The sequence below is a fragment of the Canis lupus genome, chromosome 9 (assembly GCF_003254725.2).
Source record: "Canis lupus dingo isolate Sandy chromosome 9, ASM325472v2, whole genome shotgun sequence".
Taxonomy (NCBI): Eukaryota; Metazoa; Chordata; class Mammalia; order Carnivora; family Canidae; genus Canis; species Canis lupus.
Window position 1 is genome coordinate 9,377,314 of NC_064251.1, and position 25,583 is coordinate 9,402,896.

A 25,583-nucleotide genomic window follows, 5' to 3' on the forward strand; every position below is an offset into this window, starting at 1 on the left:
TCTTCCCTGTATGAAGTATCTTAGAAAGAATGTGGCTGTCAGACACGAATTTCTCAGAGTATTAAGTAGATTGCTGAATTTCAACATTCACAGAGACCACATGGCTTTTTCACCTGTGTGTTCCCAAAATCTGGCATATAGCAGAAGCTTGAAAACATTTATTAGTTAGGAAACTCAATCTCCTATTATGGGATCTCAATTATATGAAAATGTTACTGCTGCTGTCTTGCCTTCCATCTGGGTCTTCTCCGGAGCTATTTATTCCTTAATCAGATGATCCCATCGCCAGGTAACACTTTATAGTTGCGAAGTGGAAAGTTAATAATAATGAGCTTAAGCTGGCCACACAGCCTCACCTGGAGACCATATACAACATACATATATGTGAAACTTCTGGAACTTCTAAGTGTCTGGATATTGCCATGTGGCCAAATGTTCACCAGAGGGATATGTTGCAAGTAGCTCGAGTTGTGGCTAGAATAAATTTGGGTTCAAATATCTGTTATGTGAATTTTAAAAATGAATGAAATGGGGGGAGGGAGGTCATGTGTGCAATCTTCCTCTCCTTAAAAAAACTTCTGCCTGTGTCCTTCCCTATGACACGGTTGAGCCTATGATCCAGCTTCAAGCCTGCAGAGGACCATGGTACTCTAGGCCAGGGGTTTGCTAACTTCTTCTCTAGAGGGTCATGTAGAAAATATTTCCGATTTTTGTAGCCATATGGTCTTCTGCAATACTCCACTCTGCTTTAGGACATCAGAACCGCCATAGGTAACACATACATAAGCAGGAATGGTCATGTTTCAGTAAAACTTCATATACAAAAATAGAGGGCAGGCTGGATCTGAGCTTTGAGTTGTGGTTTACCAGTGCCTGCTCTGAGGGGGTGAGAGGGGTGTAGACAGGGAACAAAAGGGGGAAAAGTAGAGACCTCAGTTGCCCTCATGCAACTGAGCCACCCCATCAGTCTGAACTGCTCAGCTCGGGGCAGTAATATGGCAGAGAAATAAATACTTTATTCTTTAAACCATTATATTTTGTGGGTTTTTTTGATACAACAAAGTTAGTTAGCTAGTGTGTAGAAGGTATAATAAAATACAGTGCTAACTGGATTTATTGTTGTTGCTATTCTGTTGCTATTATAATTATCATCATCTTTATTATTTTAGGTCTATAATGATCCTGGGATAAATTACTTAACGGTTAGACACAGAAGTCGCCAACTGGGGTGGGGGGGACCCACCACAGAACTTACAGGGTTTGGCAAACTCACTTAATTCTATCATCGTGACCCTCAAGTGAATGGGCCATTTTAATTTCATTTTGTCAAGTGAGGAAACAAAGTATGAAATAGATTCAGTGTCCTGCCCAAAGTCACAGAACCAGAATGTAGTGAGATTAGGGTGTAAGGTCAATTCCATCTGATTCCAGAGCCTTTCCCCACTGTGCCATGTATTGGGGTAGTTAACTTTGTTCTTTATGTTAACCAAACACAAAGTATCCATAATAATACATAAACAGTCCTTCATTTGGGGTAATATCTTGATATTGCTAAAGGGTTCACACAAAGAGGTAGGGATCCATGAGCAGCTGCTCTGTCCCTGCACTGTCCAATGTGGTAGCCACTTGCCACATATGACTCTTAAGAGTACATGACGTTAATAGAATAAAAAGCTCCATTGCACCCCAAATTGGCACTTCCTTAATGGCACTGGCCACATTGAACATGTTCACTTGCACATGTGCCACAAATGGCCACTACCTTGGACAGTGCAGGTTGCAGGTTATTGCCTCATAGCAGAAAGTTCTACGGCCAGCACTGCTCTCTTCTCTTATACCAGATTTGGCTTTTTTTGTTTTTATGCAGATTCAAGCTCCTCCAGCTTACCTTTGGAGTACTCATATGGCTATTCCATTAGCAGCGTCCAGAGGAAGCTGCCTGGCTTCCAAGCTCCTTTCTTTGGTCCCCCATGGCCTCTTCTTTCTTTCTTCCCCCCGTCTTGCTCCCTATCCTCATGACCCTGCCACTTGTGTGTTAGTTGCCATTCCTTCAGCACTAATTGCTTCCCAGCAGGATGGAACTGGGGTCCCCAATGGTGTAAAAAACTGAAACAAGGAGAAAGGGAAAGAGCCACGGCAGCATGTGGAATCTGTCCTCCAGGTGTGGAATCTGCAGACAAACCAAGTTTTTGCACTGTCCATATAAACAGTCCCCTAAGTTTTTGTGCTAAAAGAATGTTTGCATCTCTTTATTCTCCTTGCTAGAACCCAGAAGTGGGGGGGAATTGTAAGCCACCAGCCCATCTCCATTTTTAATAGTAGATGTTTATATATATGCTTTTCTTTGTGCCTGCATTTTCCTGCCCTGTGGAGAGTGTGAAAACCCCACTTACCAGCAAACCCCATCCACCACACTTGGCCATCCTCCTGTTGCTTAAGAAGCTACAGTATGGGAAACCAAAATGTGTCTTTGTGCAATGCTTTTGTTAAGGTTGGGCTCTTTTTTTTTTTTTTTTTTGGTAAGATTTTATCCATTTATTTGAGACAGCAAGAGAGAGAGTACAGAGGGAGGAGCTGGAGGGGAAGGAGAAGGAGAAGCAGATTCGGTGTGGAGCCCAATGCAGGGCTTGATCCCATGACCCCAAGATCATGACCAGACCCAACACTCAGCCCACTCAGGTTCCCCCAGATTGGGCTCCTTTTTTATTAAGAGAACATAATCACCAGAGTTTATAAAAGTGGGAGCTCATGGGAAAATGTTTCAAACCATCTGAGCAACTGTGACAGCCCTGGTGGGATCCATAATCATGAATTAAACTCGAGTCTGCATTTCTGTCTGCATCACAGTGTGAAGGACCAAAAGGCAATCACAATTGCTTGGCTCATGTGGGAGATGCAGATTGCCGTGCTGCTCTCTCAGTGATGTTTCATAAGGAAACCACAGTGGGCCAACCTGGGATCACTATCTAGGTCCCCACTGCCCACCTGTCATCTTGAGGAATAGCCACTCCCAAGATAGAGAGAGACACATGCAGAGATCACCACTCGCAGTGTCACTGAATTTGTTAGCAGAATGATACATGTTGGGGAAGGTTAATCCCATATTAGAAAACTTGCGACTTTTTAAGTGTTGATCACAAAGGGAGGGATTTGGGGGAAACTGCTCCCTTTTGTTTATAACTAGAACTGGTCCAAGGGGGCACTTTGTGATTTGGATGTTTAATGAAATAATTGTTATTTGCCTTCCGGAATGAGAATTTACTTTCTTTGACTTTCCTTTGGAGTTCTTCGTTTTAAGATAAGCTCAAATATTGACAGAACTGGGACTGAGATTAAAGAGCATATAAAATGCATTAGCGTTCTACCAAAGGAAGAAGAAAGGAAAACCAAGGGGCCTCTCCCACAGTAAATAAAAGCGACAGAGGTTCTTAAGAAAACACTGCTGAATTTCATTCGTGTGTATAATGAAATGGATTAAGTTTACAGTGGTCTGAAGAACAGGATGGATTCTTCACCTTGACACCCCCAGGAACAAACCACAGTATTACCAGAACTCCCTCTTTATTCATTGTGACCATTTTCTTTTCGGTGTGTATCATAATCTGATGCGTAATGAAAACCAGCTGTTGCCCCTCAGAGGAAAAGAGGAAGGAGTCCGCCAAGTATTCTAAAACCTGGATAGGCAGGGAATCAGCAGCCCGGGATCTCACTTATTAAGTCCTTAAAGAAAGATGAAGTTTGATGGGAAGGACGAAGGGGGAAAAAAGATGACTCTGTTGATCACTCTACTTTTTATCAGATAATAAATCATCCACGTGCACTATGTGTTATCTGAGGCTCCTGATTTTTCTCAATCGAATGCTGCATGCTCCATTAACATCTTTAGATTTATCCCAATCTGGCAAAAGAAAAAAAAAAGTGTGTCCCCTTTATGATAGAAGCAGGATTCAGGATTCAAGATGATGAATAATTATTGACAGGGGTAAATAGAGAATAATCTGGTTCCCAGTTAATATAAATTAATATGTTTAATGAAAGGGTAGGACAGAGCAAAGGGGAGTTCCCATTTCCCCTCGTAAAATATTTACTATTCAGGTCCTCACCAGCTCTACCAGTCAAATATTTACTATCAGAGTTCAGGAGAAAGGTGAGGCATGTGGCCATTCATGGTGTAATGGTTTGAGGTGGCCAGACTGGAGTCAGATCCCCTACATTTTAGTCTTCACTTAACACCCTGGCTCTCTGTGTTCCTGGAAACAAAGCACTGAAGAGCTTCCTGTCAATCGAGCTATGAAACAGGAATTACATGTTTTGGAGAGGCTGTTGACAAACCTATGCATGTATATTTGAGGTGTTTGAGATTCTATGACAAAAGTAATTAATTGTCTATTTGGAAGTGTTTTATTTACTCATTCAATCACAGATTTTCCAAAACCCAGACATATATATGGATACATATACATATAACATAACATATGTATCCATATATATCCCTTATCTTTAAAATCAACTTGCAATATAGCAAGTTAATTTATCTTCAAACATTGTTCATTTTTGGAATATTTTGACCATTCTCAGTGTAAAGGTAACATTCACTCTAAAGTTGAGGGTACACTTTTTTCCAAAGAGCACAGGATATAATTTACTGTATGGATCATTGTGTGATTGGGAATTTCCTCTTGATTCCCTCTGATGGCTGAGAGTGAAGTGAGGGTGGGGAGAGGCAGGAATATTTCAGGTAGAGCAGGGGGACAGAGGAGCAGAAAGAGATCTTTCCATGCCGCCATGTCCGTCTTTTCATCCATTTCATCCGGCCTCCATTTTGATATTAAATTCACATCTAATTTTTTTTCTTTCTATATCTGTCCAAAATAAGCAAATATGTGCTGTTTGTTGCAACAGGATTTACACGTCTGAAATGACTCAGCTTTCAACACTTCCTAAAGATTTGTGAGTAGGACTCCTGCCCTCTGTCTGGCTTCTAAAAGCAATACAGACCTGAGTCAACTTCCTAATAAAACTGACCAAAACACCTAACTAGAATTCATCTATTCCTCTGAGGAGTATAAACAAAGGCTGTTGGAAAGAATATATCAGTTCTACTACTTCGGCTGGGTAAATGGGAGCTTTTCTCCTGGACATTTCTCTTCTGTTTTAATGTTTTCAACTGCAGCAATGTGCTAAACAGAGAAAATCCATTCTCAGGACTTTCTGGGATTTGTGTCAAATGTCCCTTGGTTGTCATTCTAATCTTAAAGTCCTTTAAACAAAAGAGCTTTGTCTCAAAAACATGGATCAGTTATTTCCTAAATTAGGTGAATAGCTTACCTAAGCTAAGACAGGAAGCCACTTTATTAATGGAGTTCAGAACAAACCCACAACATTAAAACATTTGATATTGCACATAAATACAAAAGGGAAATAAATCTGGCTGAGAACAAGAAAAAGACCTAAGTCCAATCTCTCTTAAATTCCTTGAAGTTAGGGGGAAAAAAAAACACTTGTGATGCCCCGATTTTTCATACTATTTTTCAGCTTTTCTTTATCTCTTACATTGTTCTCATTAAAAGCTCGTGTCTTAGATACTTTGTGCTGTGTTTATTGTTCATTTCAAAATAGCTGTTTGGAAGCACTGCTTTAAAAAAAAATTCACCAGAAGACGTGAATAAAATAAAGAAAATATGCCTTTGCAGGATCTTGTTTTTAATTGCCCATAATTCTTGTAATACATGGATTTACCCTTCCTCGGTTCAGAAACGTTAGGAAGGGCTGAAAAAGTCAGTATTCCTTCGTCATTACCAGAATGATTCTGCACATTTGTCTCCACGCGTTTCCCCAGATTTGGTGCTGCTTCAGACAGAGAGCACCCCTCCCCCATTTTTTTTTTTTTTGAACTCAAAAAGAAATACAATGATTCAATGGAGAGCAGTTTCCTGGTCTTCTGGTGGTAATTCCAATATGGTGCACCCCAGCATTTTCCAAGGTATATTTGGAGATCACCTTGCATGAGCATCTTTTTTTAAAGAACTTACTCTGTGCAAACTTTACCTTAGAACTTCTTAATCTTCAAGAGAGGGAGGCCAGGAATTATGTCCTTTGAACTAGCTCTCCAAACGATGGTTGTGCATGCTAAACTTTGATAACCATTGGAACTGCAGAAAACTGCAAACACAATTTCAAACAAAGACTTGAAGCATAAAATGAGAGATGAATAAATATAGCTATGGTGAAACAAAGAGGAAGCCATATAACCACAGATACCATTACCAAAGTTAACATCATCTAGAACCATAAGAGATTAGTATTCAGTATAAAGACTAACAAGTCAGTTAGAAAATGGCATATAACTCAGGGAAAAAATAGGCAAAATGTTTAAGAAAGCATTTCAAAAAACAATAAATTCAAATATTCAAAGAATTTGAAAAACTGTTCAGTTTACCTGGCTATAAAGTTAAAGTTGAAGTTAGGGGGGAAAAAATTTGTGATGCCTCGAATTTTCATACTATTTTTCAGCTTTTCCTTATCTCTTACATTGTTCTGGAAGAACTGCTTAAATGTAAATCAAAACAAAGATAAAATGCTATTTTACAAAACTGCAGAAAGTAAGAGGTGTGGTATTTTTATTCATGATCAGAAAGCAGGAACTTTCACAAACTACTGAAGCATAAATTGGTACTACTACTTTGGAGGAAATGTGGAAATACCCAGCAAAACTAAAAATGTGCATGCCTATAACTCAGAAAGTCCATTTCTAGGTATATAATTTATAAAAACAATAACAAACAGCCATATGCAAAAGGACATGTGCATGAGAATACCCATGTTAACTGCTTATAATTACTCCAAGTCAGAAATGAGCCAAAAGTTCATTGAAAGGTACAAGGCAAATAAAATATGGGATTTTTATATGACAGAATAATGTATGACACTTAAAAGAAATGAACAAGAGACATATATATCAGAATGAATAATTTCAAAAACTAAATTGAGTGAAAAATTAAGTTACAGAAGGAAATGAACATTATTTTATTATTTATGTAAAAGTGAAAGCACAAAGTGCATGTACCTGCACATACAGAGAACATGATAAAAATGCATGTATATTCATAACTTTATTGTAGATCGTAAGACTATAAACCAAATTCATTATAGCAATTGCTTCTGGAGCAGGAAAGACAAATGGGACACAGGAGGGAAAATTCAATTTTTAAATATCATCAATAATAAAGTAATACTCACATTTTTTATTTGCTAAGTGCTTTATGTGTATCACATTTAATCTCATAACAACCCCACAGGGTAATGCTACTCTTTTTTCAAATATGGGTTTTCGAATGTTTTATTTCTTGTATTTATACACACACACTTTTAGGGCAGTGAAACTGCTCTGCATGACCTTTTAATGTTGGGTACGTGTCATTATGTTTTTGTGCATACCCAGAGAAGGTACAACACCAGGAATTTACATGACAGTTCACGTAAATTATGGACTTTGGGTGATTATGATGCATCAATACAGGTTCATCCATATTTTAAAAAAAGAAAAGATATCATCCTGGTGAGTGATATCAGTAATAGGAGAAGCTAAGCATGTGTTGGGGCTGGGGCACATCTCTGTACTTCCCTCTTAATTTTGTCGTAAACTTAAAAATGCTCTAAAAAAATAGTCTTAATAGAAAGCAAACAAAACCTGATTCTCAGAAGTGTGACTTAACAGAGATCAATGGATGGAGAATTGAAACGGGTTGGTCTGACTCCATAGCCTGTTGTTAACTTCAACATTGGAAGCAATAGTGTTACATCACTACCTAAAACATAAAACTACGAAACGCAATCAAGAGGACAAACAGTGAGTCTGACATGGATAAAGATACATATTAGGAAGAAAGGAAGAGAAGGAGAGAGAAAAAGAGATTGATTTTCAATCCAAATCCCTTATTTGTTGTTTTTTGATTCCGTGAAAGAAGTAAGCTAATGCCTTTTTCCGAAAGTATCCTAAACATGACTCTACACATTACTGATTCATTAAAAGTCAAAATCAGGAAGAAATCTGGCCTTAGGCTCTTTCTTCCTGCCTGCTCTCAGAGCTCCAGTTGCTCTTCCAAAAATTTGTTCTAACAGCTGACTGCTAAATTTTTTCCCAATTCCATTTTTCTCCTTTTTAAAATGTCATTCTTGTTCTTTCAACTTTGTGGTGCATTATTGGAATAGAAACCATTCCATAAATGCCCTAAGACATCAAGACTTCCTCCTTTAAATAGTGCCTAGTATTTGTGTATGTCTTGAGGACAAACAAAATGCTCTCTTCAAAATTCCTGTTTCCCAGCTCCCAGAGCCTACTTTAGACAGGCAGTCATTCATCCTTCTTATCCTCTCCTATTAGTTGTTCTTTGCTTTTGAATCTGATCACGGAATCCTATTATGGAAATTACTGACCACTTTGAATGTCTTAATCCCCAGAGGCTGGTCAACCCCTCCCAACATCCAACAGGAAGCAGAAATGAACAAAGAAAGAAATCTGAGAGCCTCTACTTTTCTTCGCCTCTCTTTGGAATACTACAGATGTATCACTTTGCAAGCAAAAACCAAATGCTCCGGGTCCCTATTAGCTTTGCCAGGGGAGTTAATTCGGTCGATCATGTACACCCACATCGAGTTTAGCGAGCAACAAGTCAAATCTGTATGATGCTGAAGGAATGTACTTTTTTTGTTTGTTTTATTTTCAACATGAAGGAGATTAGTGCTCAGTAGCTTTGCTAACTACCCTCCCAAGGATGGAGACAGTTATGATAGGGAGGCAGCGGCATCCTGTTGTTGCATATTCAGAACCTAGGTTAGGTGTGTTACATTGAACATATTGTCTAGAAGTTGTGGCAGATTGCCACAAAGGTGATGGAGGCTGGTCCAGGTTCCCAAAGGAGATGAACACGCAGGGGAAATTAGGTTCACAGTGAAGCATCAGCAGTGTCTGTTCGTGAGACTCATCAACTCGTCGAGTCTGTGTGGACCCTTGCTTTCCATGTGCTATCTTTTTATAAATTTATTTTTTATTGGTGTTCAATTTGCCAACATACAGAATAACACCCAGTGCTCATCCCATCAAGTGTCCCCCTCAGTGCCCGCCACCCAGTCACCCCCACCCCCCGCCCTCCTCCCCTTCCACCACCCCTAGTTCGTTTCCCAGAGTTAGGAGTCTCTCATGTTCCGTCTCCCTTTCTGATATTTCCCACTCATTTTTTTCTCCTTTCCCCTTTATTCCCTGTCACTATTTTTTATATTCCTCAAATGAATGAGACCATATAATGTTTGTCCTTCTCCGATTGGCTTATTTCTATTTTTATACTATTTTTAATCATATTATGCAGGATTGGCTACTTAATTGGGCTCCCCGAAAGACTGGATTGATTTTAAGGATACACATGAGTCAGAACGACACAGAACCAACTTGGGTCTCTTCCGTGGCTTGGATGATCCCTCTTTGTGCTCTCTCAATTCCTGTTCCATTTTGCTCTTAGGAACAACTGGATGATTATCTCTATTCTTCTGGCTAAATCCCAGTAAAAGCCAACCTTCCTGATTCTCTACTGAGCATTCGCCCCTTTGGTCAGGTCTTTGTGCTGGAATTGTCTCCTGGACTTACCTGACACTAGGTGCCTATTTTCCTGGTATGGCCAGTAAGTGGGCTGGTGTGAATTTTAAAAAGCAAATTTAAAAATGGAAGTCCTGATACCATTTCTATAAGACATAAAAATATAAAAAATAGCCACATGCTGATCTAAATGCTGTGTCTGATCACATTCTCTTTTTCTCTCCCTTCCCAATTTTCCACTCCGATTGAACCTGTTCATAATCATGATGGAGACTTCTAGTCATTTACCTTATCCTTCTCTCCCCAGTCCTTCTGACTGCCCTGAGCTTCATTTGGCTGTGTTCCCAGTTATGAACCAGTGACAGGCATTTTAAACACGCTATCAGCAGAAGCCACTTTCATTTCATCCCTCACTTCCTTGATTCTCCTATTTCAACTCACTGACAAAAGAAAATCCATGCATTGCAACAGCTTGCTGCGTTTCACCTCCCCATCACAGAATTTCTCTTTTAAACCAACAGTCTTTTCTAGCTCTTTCTCTCATTTGTTTTTGGTGTTGTTCTTATTTTAAACACACACACACACACACACATACACACACACACACACACGTTGAGGCTCCAACGTGTAAAAACAATGATTGGCTCCACCTGCAAAGAACCTTTCTAGGTTTTTACTGAGTTCATGCCCAGGGTCTCCCTGGTCTTCCCTTCATACCCTCTTCCTGAGAAACATCTCTACTCATGCAGCTAACACTTTCCTGTGGCCCTCTACCATATTACATTGTGAAAACCGAGGGATTTCTGCCAAGGTCCAGATTTTACATTTCAGCTTCCACCTAAACATCCCCATATGGATGGTTTACTGGCACCGTTAAACTCAATAGATGTATAATCAAATGGATGATCTTTTCTACAAGCCAACAAAAACCGACAAAAGCGTGTTTTTCTCCTCAGGTTCTTTTTCTTGATTAACTATGCTATTATTTGCCTTATCACTCTCTCGATCCAACTGGAAGTCCAAGTGATTTATTGAACTTTTCTCTCAATGCCTTATCTTCAAGGCATATGATTTCTGCTTCTGAAGTTTCTCTGCAGCGTCTTATTTCCATTCACAGGACCAACGTCCCAGTGCAAATACACAGCCCTTCTCATGTGGGTTATTCAAATCCTCACTGAAAGATAACTTCATCCTCATCCTTTTCCCTCTCAGATACATTTATCACATGACCTGATCATGCCCCACCCCCCACCCCCCACCCCCGCTTAAAGATCTTGGATGCAATCTAGTACTTTTATAATATATCAAACTCCTTTCTTGACCTGTTATTTCCAAGCTGCCCACTATCTGACCCCAACATAACTTTTCAGAACTATGTCCCATTAGATTTGACTATGGGAGTACAACAATTTGGCCAAGTGGGACAACTTGCAAAGCTGATCAGAACATTCACTTCCTCACTTCTGAAACTATGCTGCTTCTTCAGCTGAGGGAGGTCCTCCATCACCACTTACAAAATCCTCTCCATCCTTTGATACCTTGGTCAGTAGCTCATCCCCATGTTTATATGAGCTCTGTCTTCAGTGTTGCCAAATATAGTCACAAAACTTCATACTGTTTGACCCTTTTCTCACAGGGGATGAAAAGGGGGAAAAATGCATATATATATGCAAGGTGTATCAACAAGCCAAGAATCCATTGGAATTTGGAAGTAGGAACATAGAATCAACCTGTCTGAGGATAAAAAGGACTAACATTTCTATGTCAAAGATTAGGCCAATTACTTACCTGCCAACAATCTCCCCTTTGCCAGATCTTATGCGACATAGATTCCTCTATCTTCCTGCACTGAGCTCACCGTTGGCCAATAGACTTCCTGATTGAACAAGACCCCTGATAAGGGCTTTCATCTCTTTGATTCCAATCAGCTTTAATTTCTAAGTTTCTTTGGTTTTCCTTTGCTGAGATTTTATAGAACTGTGGAAATTATCAAAAACAGTGATGTCTTTATACAGCAGCATCAAAAATGTGGCCCAGTGGACTGGGTTAACTAGTGTTTTTCTCCTAAAATTCATGGCCCCCCTGGAACTTTAGAATGTGACCTCATGGGGGATCCCTGGGTGGCTCAGTGGATTAGCGTCTACCTTTGGCGTGATCCTGGAGTCCTGGGATCAAGTCCCACATTGGGCTCCCTACATGGATCCTGCTTCTCCTTCTGCCTGTGTCTTTGCCTCTCTCTCTCTCTCTCTCTCTCTGTGTGTGTGTGTGTGTGTGTGTGTGTGTGTGTGTCTCTCTCTCTCAGGAATAAATAAATAAAATCTTAGAAAAAAAAAAAAAAAGAATGTGACCTCACTTAAAAATGAGCTTTATAGGGATGCCTGGGTGGCTCAGCGGTTGAGTTCTTCTTTCGACTCAGGGTCTAATCCTGGGGTCCTGGGATTGAGTCCCACATCGGGCTCCCTGCATGGAGCCTGCTTCTCCCTCTGCCTGTGTCTCTGCCTCTCTCTCTCTCTCTCTCTCTCTCTCTCTCTCTGTGTGTCTCTCAGGAATAAATAAATAAAATGAGCTTTACAGGTATAATTAGCTAAGATGAGGCCATACTGGACTGGAGTGAGTCCTAAGTCCAGTTGCTGGTGTCTTTATAGGAAGGCCATGCGAAGACACAGAGACACATGGGGGAATATATCATGTAAGGATGAAGGCAGACATTTGAGGGTCCCTCAGTTGACAGACACTAAGGATTGACACAACCACCTGGAGCTAGGAGAGAGGAAAAAACAGATTCTTTCTGCTGACACCTCAACTGGGGGCTGCTAGCCTAAGGACTGTGAGGGAATAATTTTTTGTTGTTTTTAAACCACTCAGTTTGTGGTATTTTGTTATAGCAGCTCTAAGAAACTAGTACATTCGGTCAACCCATGGGGAGAGAAAACTGTCATCTAGTTTAAATCAGAACACATCTTCTGTGCCTTTGCTCGGGTTCTTTTTACTCCCCCCCCCTCCCCGCCCCACACATCCTAGAAAGTCACAACCGGATCCTCTCCATGACAGACTTTAAAAGTTTCCTGAAAGCCTGTCTCCCTACCCTGCCTCCTCCCACCCTCCCCTTCTCTCCTCTGTTGGCATGGCCATGAGCGACTCCAGGAGAATATGTCCGTGAAGCTTCTGTGAGAGCCAGTTTGGACATAGAAAACTAGCTCCTGTGTCATCTACTCTCCCTGATCAATACTAATTTCTCTGCCTATTGTGACTTCACAACAACCTTCTGTCGTATTCTACCTTAAGCTGCAGCTAGTTGCACAAAAACTTTGCATTCCTCCCATAACTGATTGAAACTCTTCTCTTAGGGGCACCTGGGTGGCTCAGTCGGTTAAGCGTCTGCCTTCAGTTCAGGTCATCATTTTAGGGTCCTGGGATCCAGCCCCACATGAAGCTCCCTGCTCAGCGGGACATCTGCTTCTCCCTCTGTCCTTCCTCCCGGCTCGTGCACTCTCTCTCTCAAATAAAATAAATAAAATCTTCAAAAAAAAATGCCTCTTCTCTTAAAGTCAGGCACCAGCTTTCATTCTGTTTGTATACAACACAATGCCTTCAGTAATAAATTCATTCAATACCGTTTATTTCCAGCTCACAATATAGTGAGAACATTTCAAAGTACTTAGTTGGTGTTTGGTCAACATGCCTTGGATCAAAATGAATGATATCTGAAGCTTTACTTTTTTTTTTTTAATTTTAACCTGTTGAAAAATGAGCCTAGACCTTTCTTTGCTTTCACTTACCTACCCTTCTGGTTAAATTATTTGATATCAGACACCGCTGACACCCCTCCCTTTTCTTTGAAACAGGAAACAACGCCAAGAATATATTAATCTAAACCCACTACACTTCTAAATCTCAAAGAACAGAGAGCAAAGGAAGCTGGAAAGAGGCCAGAGTGACCAACTTTATTCCCTCATTCTCTACTGTACCCCCCCCCATGTCTAATCTTCCCTACCCTACTAGGTGGTTTAGGAATTTTATCCATTCTTCAGACTAGAAGAGGAAGTGGGGGCTGGAACTACGTGTATACACATTGTTGAAAAGGCTTTCTGTGGATTTGGGGGACTGAGCTAGAGTATCATTTGTATAAAGCAGCCAGAGCCTCTACTTTGAAAACGAAGGTCCACACTCATTCTCTGGCATGAATCCTATCAGCAGAAGCCAAGACCAAGAAATCACTAATCTCTCCACACAGGGAGGCTAGTAAACAGGGCAGACCCTGAGTTCTGCCAACAGGAAGAAGCATATAAGCTGAACACGTTGCCAAAAAGGGGAGGCTTCCACATTAATCACTGGAGCTTTTAAGAGACTAAATCAGATTCAAGAGCCGTCAGTCTCCTGCAGAATGTCAGTGGCAGGGAAGTTGGCCTCCGAGGGCTGTGATGTTAGATCGGTTGTTCTGACGTTCTCATTTACATCAGATTCCTTGAGGACCTTGTCCACTCATCAGATAACCAGACCCAACCTCAGACACTCTGTCAGGATCTCTGATGGGGCCTGCACATCTGTGATTTACTATAAGCTGCCCCCATGGTTCTGATGCATGGCCAAGGTGGCACCGCTTCTTGCTGGCTCACACACCTTCTGACCTTACTACCTGTTGACCTCGGGCCAGTTCCTTGAATTCTGATCCAGTTCTCTCATCTCTAAAATAGAGATGATCGTTGCCCCTTATCCCAGGTGTATCATGAGAATTGAATAAAAGAGTGCAGGTAAAGGGCCAAGCGGCCTGACCGTCACACAGTAAGTGCTCGGGAAACGTCTGTGCTTACCATCACCCCTGCACAAGAGGCTCACTGCCTGATGGATACTGGTGGATGCCAAATGCCCCTCAACACTTTCATCAGAAATTCTGCTTTATTCATTCCCATGGTAAATCTCCATCGCTCTATCAGCCACTTCCTGAAAGGGATAAACATGATGTCTTGTTAATATTACTTTTATTTGTCGAAATACTCTTCGCCTGTTTGATCCTCAGGAAGTTATCATCACCAATGATTTGATGAGTGTACTGAGAGGCATTTTTAGGTGCTGAGCAAGAGAAAAGCAAATATGAATGCTTCTCTGCTGTTCTGAGATCAAAGAGCCCGAGTGACATGACCACGGTCCTGCAGAAAATGCCAAATGCCACCCTGCTGATAAGGCTGCTGGGCCACCTTCTCTTCTACCTGTGCGCCTCCCTGCACACCTGCTCCGGCTCTCCGCTGATGAGGAATATTTAGACATGTCTAAGAATTATTTTATGATTCCAGTAGTCATCATTTCCTTGGTGACTCCAGTCTACACCTGGAACATTCAGCGTTTTTTGTCTTTTGTTTGTAAAATCAAGGAACCTTACTTTCCTTGGAGGCTTCTGACCAAGAGATAGAAATCATAAAAATGGAGAAACTTCGTGAAATAGGCTGTTGTTTGCATTATTGAATTCCAGGCCCCCTCAGTTATTAAAAGAGCTACTCTGCCGAGTTCCCTGGACCAGGAAGTCCCAGGCTACCATAGGCACTTACTCAGTGACCAAAGGGGATCCTGTTCCTTTTTGTGTGTGCACACATGCCCTGAACCTATACCCACAGACCTCTCTCCTATGGTCTTCTGTCAATCTGTTGGCTAGGATTTGGAAATGGAACTGGGGAAAGCTCCATCATTTAGAAATAATTAGTACATTTACTAGGAATTCCTAAATCACACCAGCTGCAAGAGGGTGGAGCATTTTGCTTCCTGTAAGAGCTTTAATGAAGCAATTTACTGCCATCCTTTGATAAGAAAATGCTGTACAGGATTCAGAGCTTTGTCAGATCTGAGTATCACAGATTCCAGCTCTGTAAAGGTAGCTTTTTTTTTTTTTTAGATTTAATTTATTCATTCATGAGAGACACAGAGAGAGAGAGAGGCAGAGACACAGGCAAAGGGGAGAAGCAGGCTCCATGCAGGGAGCCTGATGCAGGACTCGATCCCAGGACCCCGGGATCACACCCTGAGCCAAAGGCAGATGTTCAACCACTGAGCCACCCAGGCATCTCTGAAAAGATTTTAAAAAATAGTTGCACTGTGTACTATGCGCCCTCCCAAAAAAAGTATCTTGTGTTTTCCGAGTGACTATGAATTTTTTTTGTTTATTTTTCTCAACTATCAGTTTGATTAAAATTAAGTTCCATGACAAACATACAGAAATCCAAAGTAAGAAGAGGCTTATTAAGTGTGTATCTTTGAATATCATGATGCATGCCTCAAAAACAATACTGAAATTTCACTGTCACACTTATATACATGTGACTTACGTAACTTCCCTTTTACTGTTATTTACTTATCGGGAAAAAAAATCATTGTCTCATCATATCTAGGGATGTACGTTAACATTTATTAATTTGAAAGCCTAACATAATATTTAAATATATAATTTTATCGGGAAAAATTCTAAACGACTGTATTAAAGCATGGTATTTTCTCAAAGGAAAATGAATAAAAAATATTCATCACCCTATGTCTCCAGAAATCATCTATAGTAATGATACCCAACAGATCCAAAATGCAAGCCGCATGTGTAATGTTAAAATTTCTGATAGCCAAGCTTTGCGCAGTGACAGTATCATAGCCAATGAGGTTTATCCAAGGCGCGATTATTGCTAATTGAAAATTTCTGATAGCCAAAATTTTTAAAGGTGAAAAGGAACAGGCAAGATCAAATCTTAATGTTTTCTTTAACCCGATATGTTCTAAATGTCATCATTTAAACATGTAATCAATATTTTAAAAATCACTAACAGACTATATTACATTCTTATTTTTTATTCTATCTTTGAAATCTGGGGTGTATTCCATGCATACAGAATGTCTCACTTTTACGAGCCATGCTGGGGGTAGTGGCTACTCTACTGAGCAGTGTAGATCTAAAGTTTTTTTTTTAAAGGAAAAAAGTAAGAAAGGCAGAGAAAGTCAAAATTATGACAAGACATTATAGATAGAGAAGACATTGATCATTTTGGCCTTATTCTTAAGTCTCCAGGAATAAGACACAGAGAATGAACTCATTGATGATTATTAACCAGCCTATGAAATACAACTCTGCTTCAAGTGGGTGAAAGGCACATTTTCTCTGACTTACTATTTCAAAAAATAAATTAGTAAACCTACTTCCTCTGCCACTATTAGCGTGACTTTGTAGATTTAAATAGAAAAGCAATCAGGACAAAATAGCAAGGATTTCTTGAGAATGTACTTTAGGCTCTGTGCTTTGTTAATAGCTGTGAGACATTCAAAAACATTCAACGTGTTTGCTACGCAGCAAGTGTGGTGTAGTGGAAGGAGCCAGATAGGCCTGGGTTTGAATTTTGGTCAAATACTCTGTTCAACTTAATGGATTAATGTAAAATAGATTTAGTAATACCAACCTTACAGAGTCTGATGCTATAAATGAGACCAAGTACCTATGGCAGTGCCTACCTTACAGCAGCACTTCCCTGAAGCAAACTTCATTTTATCTCTTTGATCTATTCCATAATAAGTTATAGTCTACTTTTTGACTCTAGGAGAGATGATGTGTCTTGAATAATCTTCAAGCAAGGCAAGCTAGCCTTTAATTAAAAGTTTACTTGTGTAAAGCACAATTTAAGAACCATAGAAAGGTAAGGATGAGAATTGAAGGCTGCCTGAATGAAATGGGTTTTGAGCTTTCTTCAATCATCCAGAAAATCTGGAAATGGGGGAAGAAAATTGCAGACAGGAAGATTAAAGTGGGCAGCCCGGGTGGCTCAGCGATTTAGCACTGCCTTTGGCCCAGGGTGTGATCCTGGAGACCCGGGATCGAGTCCCACGTCAGTCTCCCTGAATGGAGCCTGCTTCTCTCTCTGCCTGTGTCTCTGTCTCTCTCTCTCTCTCTCTCTCTCTCTCTCTCTCTTTCTGTGTCTCTTATGAATAAATAAATAAAATCTTAGGAAAAAAAAAAAAGAAGATTAAAGCAATGGTACCCAAGAAGTGTATGTGGTGGAGTGATCAACTAAGCCAGTTTGCTTGGAATTGAAAAGGTCCACCGGATTTTTCAGTGCTAAAACCAGAGCAGTCCTGGCCAAAATGAGATATTTGGTCCCTCTAGCAAGGGATAAATAGAAGCTAGGAGTTCAGCTTGATGGTGATGAAATGTTCATGTTGTGAGACTAACAGAAAATGAAATTAATTGGTTAGATGGGGCAAGGTTTTGATGGGTCTTGGACACAAGTAGAGGGATATGAAAAACAACATGAGAGACTATCTGTAAACAGAATTAATGAATGTGAAGGAACACTGGCCGATGAGTCAAAAGAATTGGGTTTTAGTTCTGATCTACTGCCAACTCTGATCCTCCCACAACCTTTACCTAAGTGACTCCGTTGTCACGCTTATAAATGAGAAGGCTACGGCAGATGACCTCTATAGCATTGTGCGGCTGGCCTCTATTGTGATTCCGTTGGAGATAAGAAATCATAAAAGGCTTTTGACCATACTGGTGGTCCAAGATGAGTCTGAAAGATATATATGCAGTTTAGAAGTTTTCTCTATCACCTTGGAAACTTATACTCTCTCCGATACTATTACTCAGAAGTCTTCTAATGACATGAACTGATAATATGTACTTCCATTCCTTCTATTAAGAATGAGATAAACCTGTAGGCAGTGGGTGTCTGACTTATCTGGAGATAATGTCCAAGATCCAGTTGAGTCGAGGTCACTTTTTTCATCACTTCCAAAACATGAAATGTGTTAAGATACAATGATTTCCAAGAATTCAAAAGCAAGATGACAGACTAGACTACATCCATGAGCACCTCCCTGAATATATACTTTCATGAGTTACTACCTCCCTAACAGAGCTCTAAGCTAGACTTTTCAGCATTGCTTTCAAAAGGAAGTTTTGATATCAGAAACTAGGAACAGAAAAGGAACAACCAAAAATGGGAAAATGAGTGTGAAAACTAAGACATGCTCTCTAGAGCCAAATGACTCAGGCTTTATCTTGTCTGAATTCACTTCCTTTCTACTTATAGCTAACCATGAGACTTTTAGCTAGTATCTCCCAAGTAAGAAGCTTATCCATTGGCTTCCTCCCCCTAGATCCCATTGGCAGACACTCAATGCTAAATTTAGTGTTTATAACCAATAAACATTTAATGTTAGACTTTAGCTTCTTGCCAGAATACAAGTATCATTATACATCTTTCATGGAAGGAAGAAAAAAAAATAGTACTTTGGAAATTCAATCAATGAGAGTATCCACGCAAAAGAATGATGGATCATATCCTACCTGTTTAAGGGAAAAAGGAAGAAACATCTTAATTATGCTAACGGCTTAAATTTTTTTATGTAATTACAAGCCTAAAGTTTTTCTTTGCTGCTAATTTTGTATGAAACATATTCGTGCTAAATATTCCCTTACCATACACCTAGAGATGTTTATTTACACAGATGCAGGGTATTTGAATTTAGAGGGAGAGGGTCATTGAAGCCAGAACTCAAGGCCAACCCCTCTCCAACAGTAATTTGTGGGTTTTCCTACATTTAGTGGTTACAAAGGAGCCTTAGACTCTGTTGGTCATGACCAATACTGCACCATTATTTTATATGAAATTTTAGAAAAAAGAATCCTTACTCTCACAACCCAATAAATATTTTAACTCACTTTAGGTGAGTATAGGGGCGGTGGTAAGGAAGGGGTGGAGGTAATCTGGGTGGTGTCACATAAATGAGACCAAATTCCCACAGAAGGGAACTGGGTGTCCAGTTTCTTTATCTGAGCCATGAAAACAAACTTGTGTCTGAGTGTCAAATAAAATAAAGTAGTAATAAATTAGGCAATGAGCCAAATTCAGAATCGATTTCCTTTTTTTGTTTTGTTACATGAAAACCTTTATGTAAGCATATTTGAACAAAAACAAGATATCCATTTGTATGCACAATGTGTAATTTATATAACAAAATCTATGTGAGTTTCTGCAAACAGAAACATTCATGCAGATACTGTTCATATGGAGAGTCATAAAAAACGAAGGAAATATTGATCAAGAAAAAAAGGATGAGCAGGGAAATGTGGATTTGCAGGATGTTTGAAAGTATGATTTGAAAGGCAGCCTAGCATTTAGCTCTTTCACCCATTATTTTCTTTCTTCTCCACCACTAGCTGAATATCCTAAGAAAATAAGGCAAGATGTAAAAACAAAACAAAACAAAACTTAAAATGATATCAGTGTCTGATTAAAAAAAAAAAAAACAGGGGGAGAAGACCAAAAAAATAAATATGATTAGGCAAATAACTCTGACACACATGTGGTGAAAGAAAATCCATTTTATTGGGATGGTAGCTCGATCGAGGACTTGATTTAATCATTAACTTTAATATTCTCTTCTTAAAAATTTAGCTGTAAAACAATATTCAATGAATATGTGGGTGGAAGAGCAATAATATATTTAATTTCATATGCAAGCTAAAATATCCATGACTTTTTAGGTGTTTTCTGTAGAATCCCAGCAGAGAGAACAACTTTGGGAATCTATGCATGAAGACAATAATGATTTATCAGAATTTTGATTTGGGGTTGATATAGTAGGTATAATATTTTAGCCTCTTTTTAAGAAATTGAGTGTTTCATTCCATGGCTCAAGCATTCAGAAGCTACATGGCTAATTTTATGGATGAAATAAGCATATTCAGTTTCACTCATTTGCTTTCAATGTACAGAAATAATTTTATTTCCAAGGTTCTGTCACTAACTCTTTCCCCTTAGCTAAGAAGTAAAAATAATATATTGTTATAATTGGCATTCAGTTGTAGCTTTTTTAGAGCTCATAATATTAATTTGATTTGACTAAAACAAAGCTTTCTCAACTGGAGATTCTATTGGAGTTGGGGTAACAAAAAGATGAGAGAGCTAATAAACATTCATATCTAAGATATACCAGGATGAAAAATTCTAAAATATTTACAACTAGAAATATTGAAAACCTATTTCTTACCCTCAAGTGAATCTCTTACACTTAACTGCAGAATGGAGAGAAATAGTGTCGCTGGAAAGAAAAAAAAAAAGAAGAAGAGATGAGATTATGTATGTGGACAATTGCTTGGAGCTAAAGAGAGTATAATAGTTTTTATAAGGGGCACTTGGGTGGCTCAGTGGTTGAGTGTCTGCCTTTGGCTCAGATCATGATCCCAGGGTACAGGATCAAGTCCCACTTCCGGCTTCTTGCAGGAAGCTGCTTCTCCCTCTGCCTGTGTCTCTGCCTTTTTAGCTGTGTGTCTCTCAGGAAATAAATAAATTTAAAATCTTAAAAAAAAAAAAGTCCTTATAAAATAACAAAATACATCTTGACTCTACATGATGATGTCTAACAACATGCAAATGAGCTGTAATTATGTATCTGTTTCTACCCCTTCTCTCTATTTCTTACCAATAACCACCTTAGAATCTTGGTAGTCCTATATTGATGTGGGAGGTTCCACCTGACTTTCTACCTTGGAAAGACTTTGGGACTGGACTTCCGACCCAGTGAACACCCTTCCCTGCCCCCTTGTGGTTGCCAAAGTTACCAGACCAGGTTTGCCAGTGTAGGTAAATCCCATCAGCACCGTATCACGGTACTTTTCTTTGTAGCTATCTCGGTTCCAGCTTTCCCATAAATTTTGGCACGGTCACTCCTTAATATCTTGTCAGTGCTGCTATGTGCTGACAAGTGTTTCAGCAGCAGAGCAAGTAGAGTACAGAAATAAACCCACTGGTATATGGACTCTTGATATATGACAAGATGACCTGACCAATTACTTAGAAAAGAGCAATTAGCACTGAAAAAGCACTGAGCCACTGGTCTGCCCTTAGAAAATAATGAAACTATCTCTCTGTTTTACACCATATATAACAAGTCCTGGCAGATGGATTAAGATTTAAATGTAGATTTCTGTTTCTAGTAATAGGCTAAGTCGTTGAGACCAAATCTCTTGCTGAAAGCAGATATTAATGAAATGGATTTTATACTAGTGATACTTTTTGAGTTAAAGAGTCACTTCATAGTGATTAAAGATTTAATTCATTAGAAAAATGTCGCAACTCCAGATGTATGTGGACTAAATGACATGGCTTTATGCTACAAACATGCATGAATACAGAATAAAACTAGCTAAAAGAAAAATGAGCAAATTCATAATTAAAGTGAGGGGTTTTTGCTTATCTCTTTGGTAATTGCCTTAATATTGGAAATAGTTCAGGTCTTCGAAATTGATCTTCAGATTTATGCAATCCCAATAAAAATGCCATTTTTTTTCCTGTGGTAGACCTTGACGAGCACATTTTTGAATTTACATGAAATTGCAACAGATCATAAATAATTAAGAACTCTTAATGAAGGACATGTGGGAGAACTTTCCCTTCCTAATATCAAACCTCATTTTAAAGCTATAGTAATTAAAATAAGGTGGAATTTACACAGAGATAAACATATAGATCAATGCAAAAGTATTTGGCAGCTCAACAATAGACCATATATACATATATATACACTTAATGGATGGCAGAGGTGGCACTGCAACAGGATAGAAAATGCACACTTAAAGATGCTTTGTATTTTTTTATTTTTTAATTCCAGACTTTCAGAAATGTTGAAATATCAGAACTTTCCCAAATAGCCTTCAGTCAAATTCTCCAAATATTAACATTTTTTAACACACATGCACACTCGCTCACCCCCAGAACAAATCACACACAAAGGGATAGGACTCCATTCATATAAGCTCAAAGACAGATAAAAATAAACACTATCACTTAAAGGGACACACGTAGGTGATGAACCATGAAGAAAATGGAAATGATTTTAATATAAGTCTGGATGGCAGTTACCTCGACGGGCAAGATGGTCCTAGAAGGGAACCTGAGTCTCCCAAGGGGATGATGATGTCATTTCTTTATTTGAGGGAAGGCAATGTTATATTTACTTAATCATATGTGGTTCACATTATGATACATCTATTTTATTCATGTTTCCATGTGAAGTACATTTCACAGTAAAATGAAAGAAAACCCACATTTAAACCAAGAAGAGTAGAACTTCAAAAACTAAAACTGGTTTTTATCAATTCTTTAATAACCTATGGGTAAAATCTACTTCATCGATGATATCTTTTGTCAGTAAATATCACACTTAAGATTTTATCACAGGAGCCCGTTCTGGTCTCAAGTGTTTTAGAGATAATTATTCACTGATAATAGTGGAGTGCCTATTTGCCATGTTATTTATCAAAGTTAAATAAACAATTACTCATATCTTGGCTAGACAGGTGTTGAAAAAAATACATAAGACAGGTTTTGGCCTGGAAAAATAATCTTAACAGATAAACATAATATCAGTGACTTAGTGAGAAACTAGTTAAAGGTAAGACATAAGGAACACCTACAAAATCTTCACCAGGCCACTGACCTCCCAGTTCCTCACCCAAATCCTCTGCCATCTTGTGACTGTGGGCCAACTATTTATGCTCTGATCCAACTGGTCCATCAGGATTACTGCTCCAGCACTTATTTCCTCTTATTCTTATATTAGCAAATTGTCTCTTTCAATAGTGTTGTCATCGTGATTCAAACATGCTGTTATTTATTGTGTCTTGGGAAAGAAAGCAAACTGTTCCCCCAGATAGCAAAATTTCAGGAAACGATTCCTTGTATTCAATTTGTATCTTTCCATATTATTTTAAACCCACTCCAACCAGGCTTTTGCCCCTACTCTTCCACTAAAACTTTTCTTGTTTAGATCCTCAGAGACTCTCAATGTAGTTAACATCCATGATCAATGATTAGTCCTCAACTCTTATGATCTGTCAGCATGTGTTTAGCACAGTTGGTCGTCACTCATCCTGGAAACACTTTCATTGCTTGGATTCCATAGTATCACACTACATATTTTTTTTTTTTTTTAGCTTTCTTCATTAGCTGCTCATTATCACTCTCCTTTGGTACTTCATTTATTCCTGTCAACCTGGAAACACTGAATATGCCATCCACCCCTCATGCCCAAACCATGGGTTTTCTTTATTTTTTTTCCTACCCCCCACTCAGTGTCTTGGTGATTTCAGACAGTAGCATGGTAGAGATACCACCTATATGCTAAGGATCCCCACATTTACATTTCTAGCTCAGGCTGTTCCACTTAGCCAGACAACTACTCAACACCTCCATTTGGATGTCTAACAGACTGAACTACTGGAATTTGCCCAAAAGCTTCTTACGCCTTACCATCTTGGCCAAATCATAACTCCATTCTTCAAATGTCTTAATGTCATTCTAGATTCCTCCTTTTCTTTCACGCCCCATGTCCAACCTGTCAGTTTATACTGTTGGCATTATCTTCTCTCTATATATAATGTCTATATAGTATTGTCTTAAATTATTGCAGTACATTCCAAGTTGCTCTTCTTACCTCTACTCATATTTCTCCAAAGTCTGATCTTAATCCTGCTAACTGCATGATGTTTCTAAAACCTAGTACAGATCATGCTCCTTCTCTGTTCAAAAATCTTTAAATGACTTCACATTTCATTCAGAGTAAAATACAAAGTCTTAAATGGCCTAGTAGGCACTCTGTGATGTAGTTAGTCTCTGACCTCATCTCCCACTTGCACACACTCTGGCAGGGCCAGTTAATAGATATTTATTCACGGGATGGGCATGCTTCCACATCGAGACATTTGAGCTTCTTCTTCCCAGGCCTAAAAGATTCTTCTCCCAGATTTCTTAGTACTTCATTCTCTTGCCTTCTTTATTTGTTTAAATACCACCTTCTCAGTGGGGTACCTTACTTAAAAATTGCAAGTCCCCACTCCCAGAACTCGCAGTCCTCCCAGTCTCCCATACCTCCCTCTATTTTGCCAATGTATAGCACAAACCATCATTTACTTATTCATTTTTTAGTTTTTCTATGCTTGAAAAAATGTAACTTTTTTGGTCACTAATGTTTCCCTAGCTCCTAAATGAACATTCTACCTATAGCATATGCTCAATATATATTTGTTCAGTAAATTAATTGCTTCATATAAGCTCTAAGTGTTTTAAGAGTTTAGAGAAGAGAGAGACAAGTATTAGCCAGAGGAGTTAGAGTTTTGAACATACACAATTCCTGCTTGTATTTCATGTGCCATATGTGGTTGAGATCAAGCAGAAAGAAAAACACCTATATTGGATGGAGGTATGGAAAATAGAGTTTAGAAGAGAGACCCTCTCTCTTCAGAATAAAAGTCATGGTTTCTACATGGTCCCTCATTACCAGTTTGAGATATAAAATAAGGTTTTTTTTTTTTTTCTTCTTTTTCCTGCTGGCTCTCTTGCTCTATCTCAGTAGCTCTTGATCTCTCGCTTTCTTTCTTGCTTGCTTGTTTTTTTGCTTTCTTGCTTTCTTCTTTCCCCCTTTCTGCTAAGGTTCCAATAGCCCATCAAACATTTCTTGAAGAATGATGTTCCTCCTAAGATCTTTTTCCCATGATGAGTTGAAGACTATGAAGCAATTGTCTACTTATACCTGGGTTTTTTTCTATAACAATAAGATCTTACTATTTTGTTAGACACATGGTTCTAGAATAATCGCATGGACTTTGTTTCTTAGAACTACATGCGCAGATTAAGTTCTGACCAATGAAATATAAGGGAATTGTGTATGTAACTTCTAGGAGACATATGGAGGTCTAGGAAATGTCATTAAAGAATGGGAGTATGCCCTTCAGCCATCTCATGCTGTATGAAAGGCAAAATGATGACTGGGCTTGAGAAACATTTCATATCACAAGCTGTAGTCAGTTATGAAAAATGGCAGAACAACACAAAAGAAAAACCTAGAGTTTCCCAGTTACTAAGAAGCTGCCAAACCAGCACCGGGCTGTCCACCTGTTTTTATGTGACCAAAATTAAGCCTCCTTGTTGTTTAAGCCACTCATGATTTGGTTGTCTAACATTTGCTATCA

General features: G+C 39.1%; 1 long non-coding RNA gene and 1 pseudogene across 1 annotated transcript in view; one reads left to right on the top strand and one right to left on the bottom strand.

Moving 5' to 3' along the window:
* Window positions 1-3,454: 3,454 nt before the first annotated feature.
* The window catches only part of LOC112651093 (uncharacterized), a 56,850-nt gene continuing 34,721 nt past the window's right edge, over window positions 3,455-25,583 (bottom strand). The window contains exons 4-8 of the long non-coding RNA XR_007412834.1: window positions 20,606-20,656; window positions 14,401-14,530; window positions 11,378-11,566; window positions 6,049-6,162; window positions 3,455-3,898 (exon numbers count right to left, since the gene is read on the bottom strand). This is a non-coding gene — a long non-coding RNA (uncharacterized LOC112651093). The remainder of the gene's footprint in view (window positions 3,899-6,048; window positions 6,163-11,377; window positions 11,567-14,400; window positions 14,531-20,605; window positions 20,657-25,583) is intronic.
* LOC112651097 (U4 spliceosomal RNA) lies at window positions 16,192-16,297 on the top strand (annotated as a pseudogene).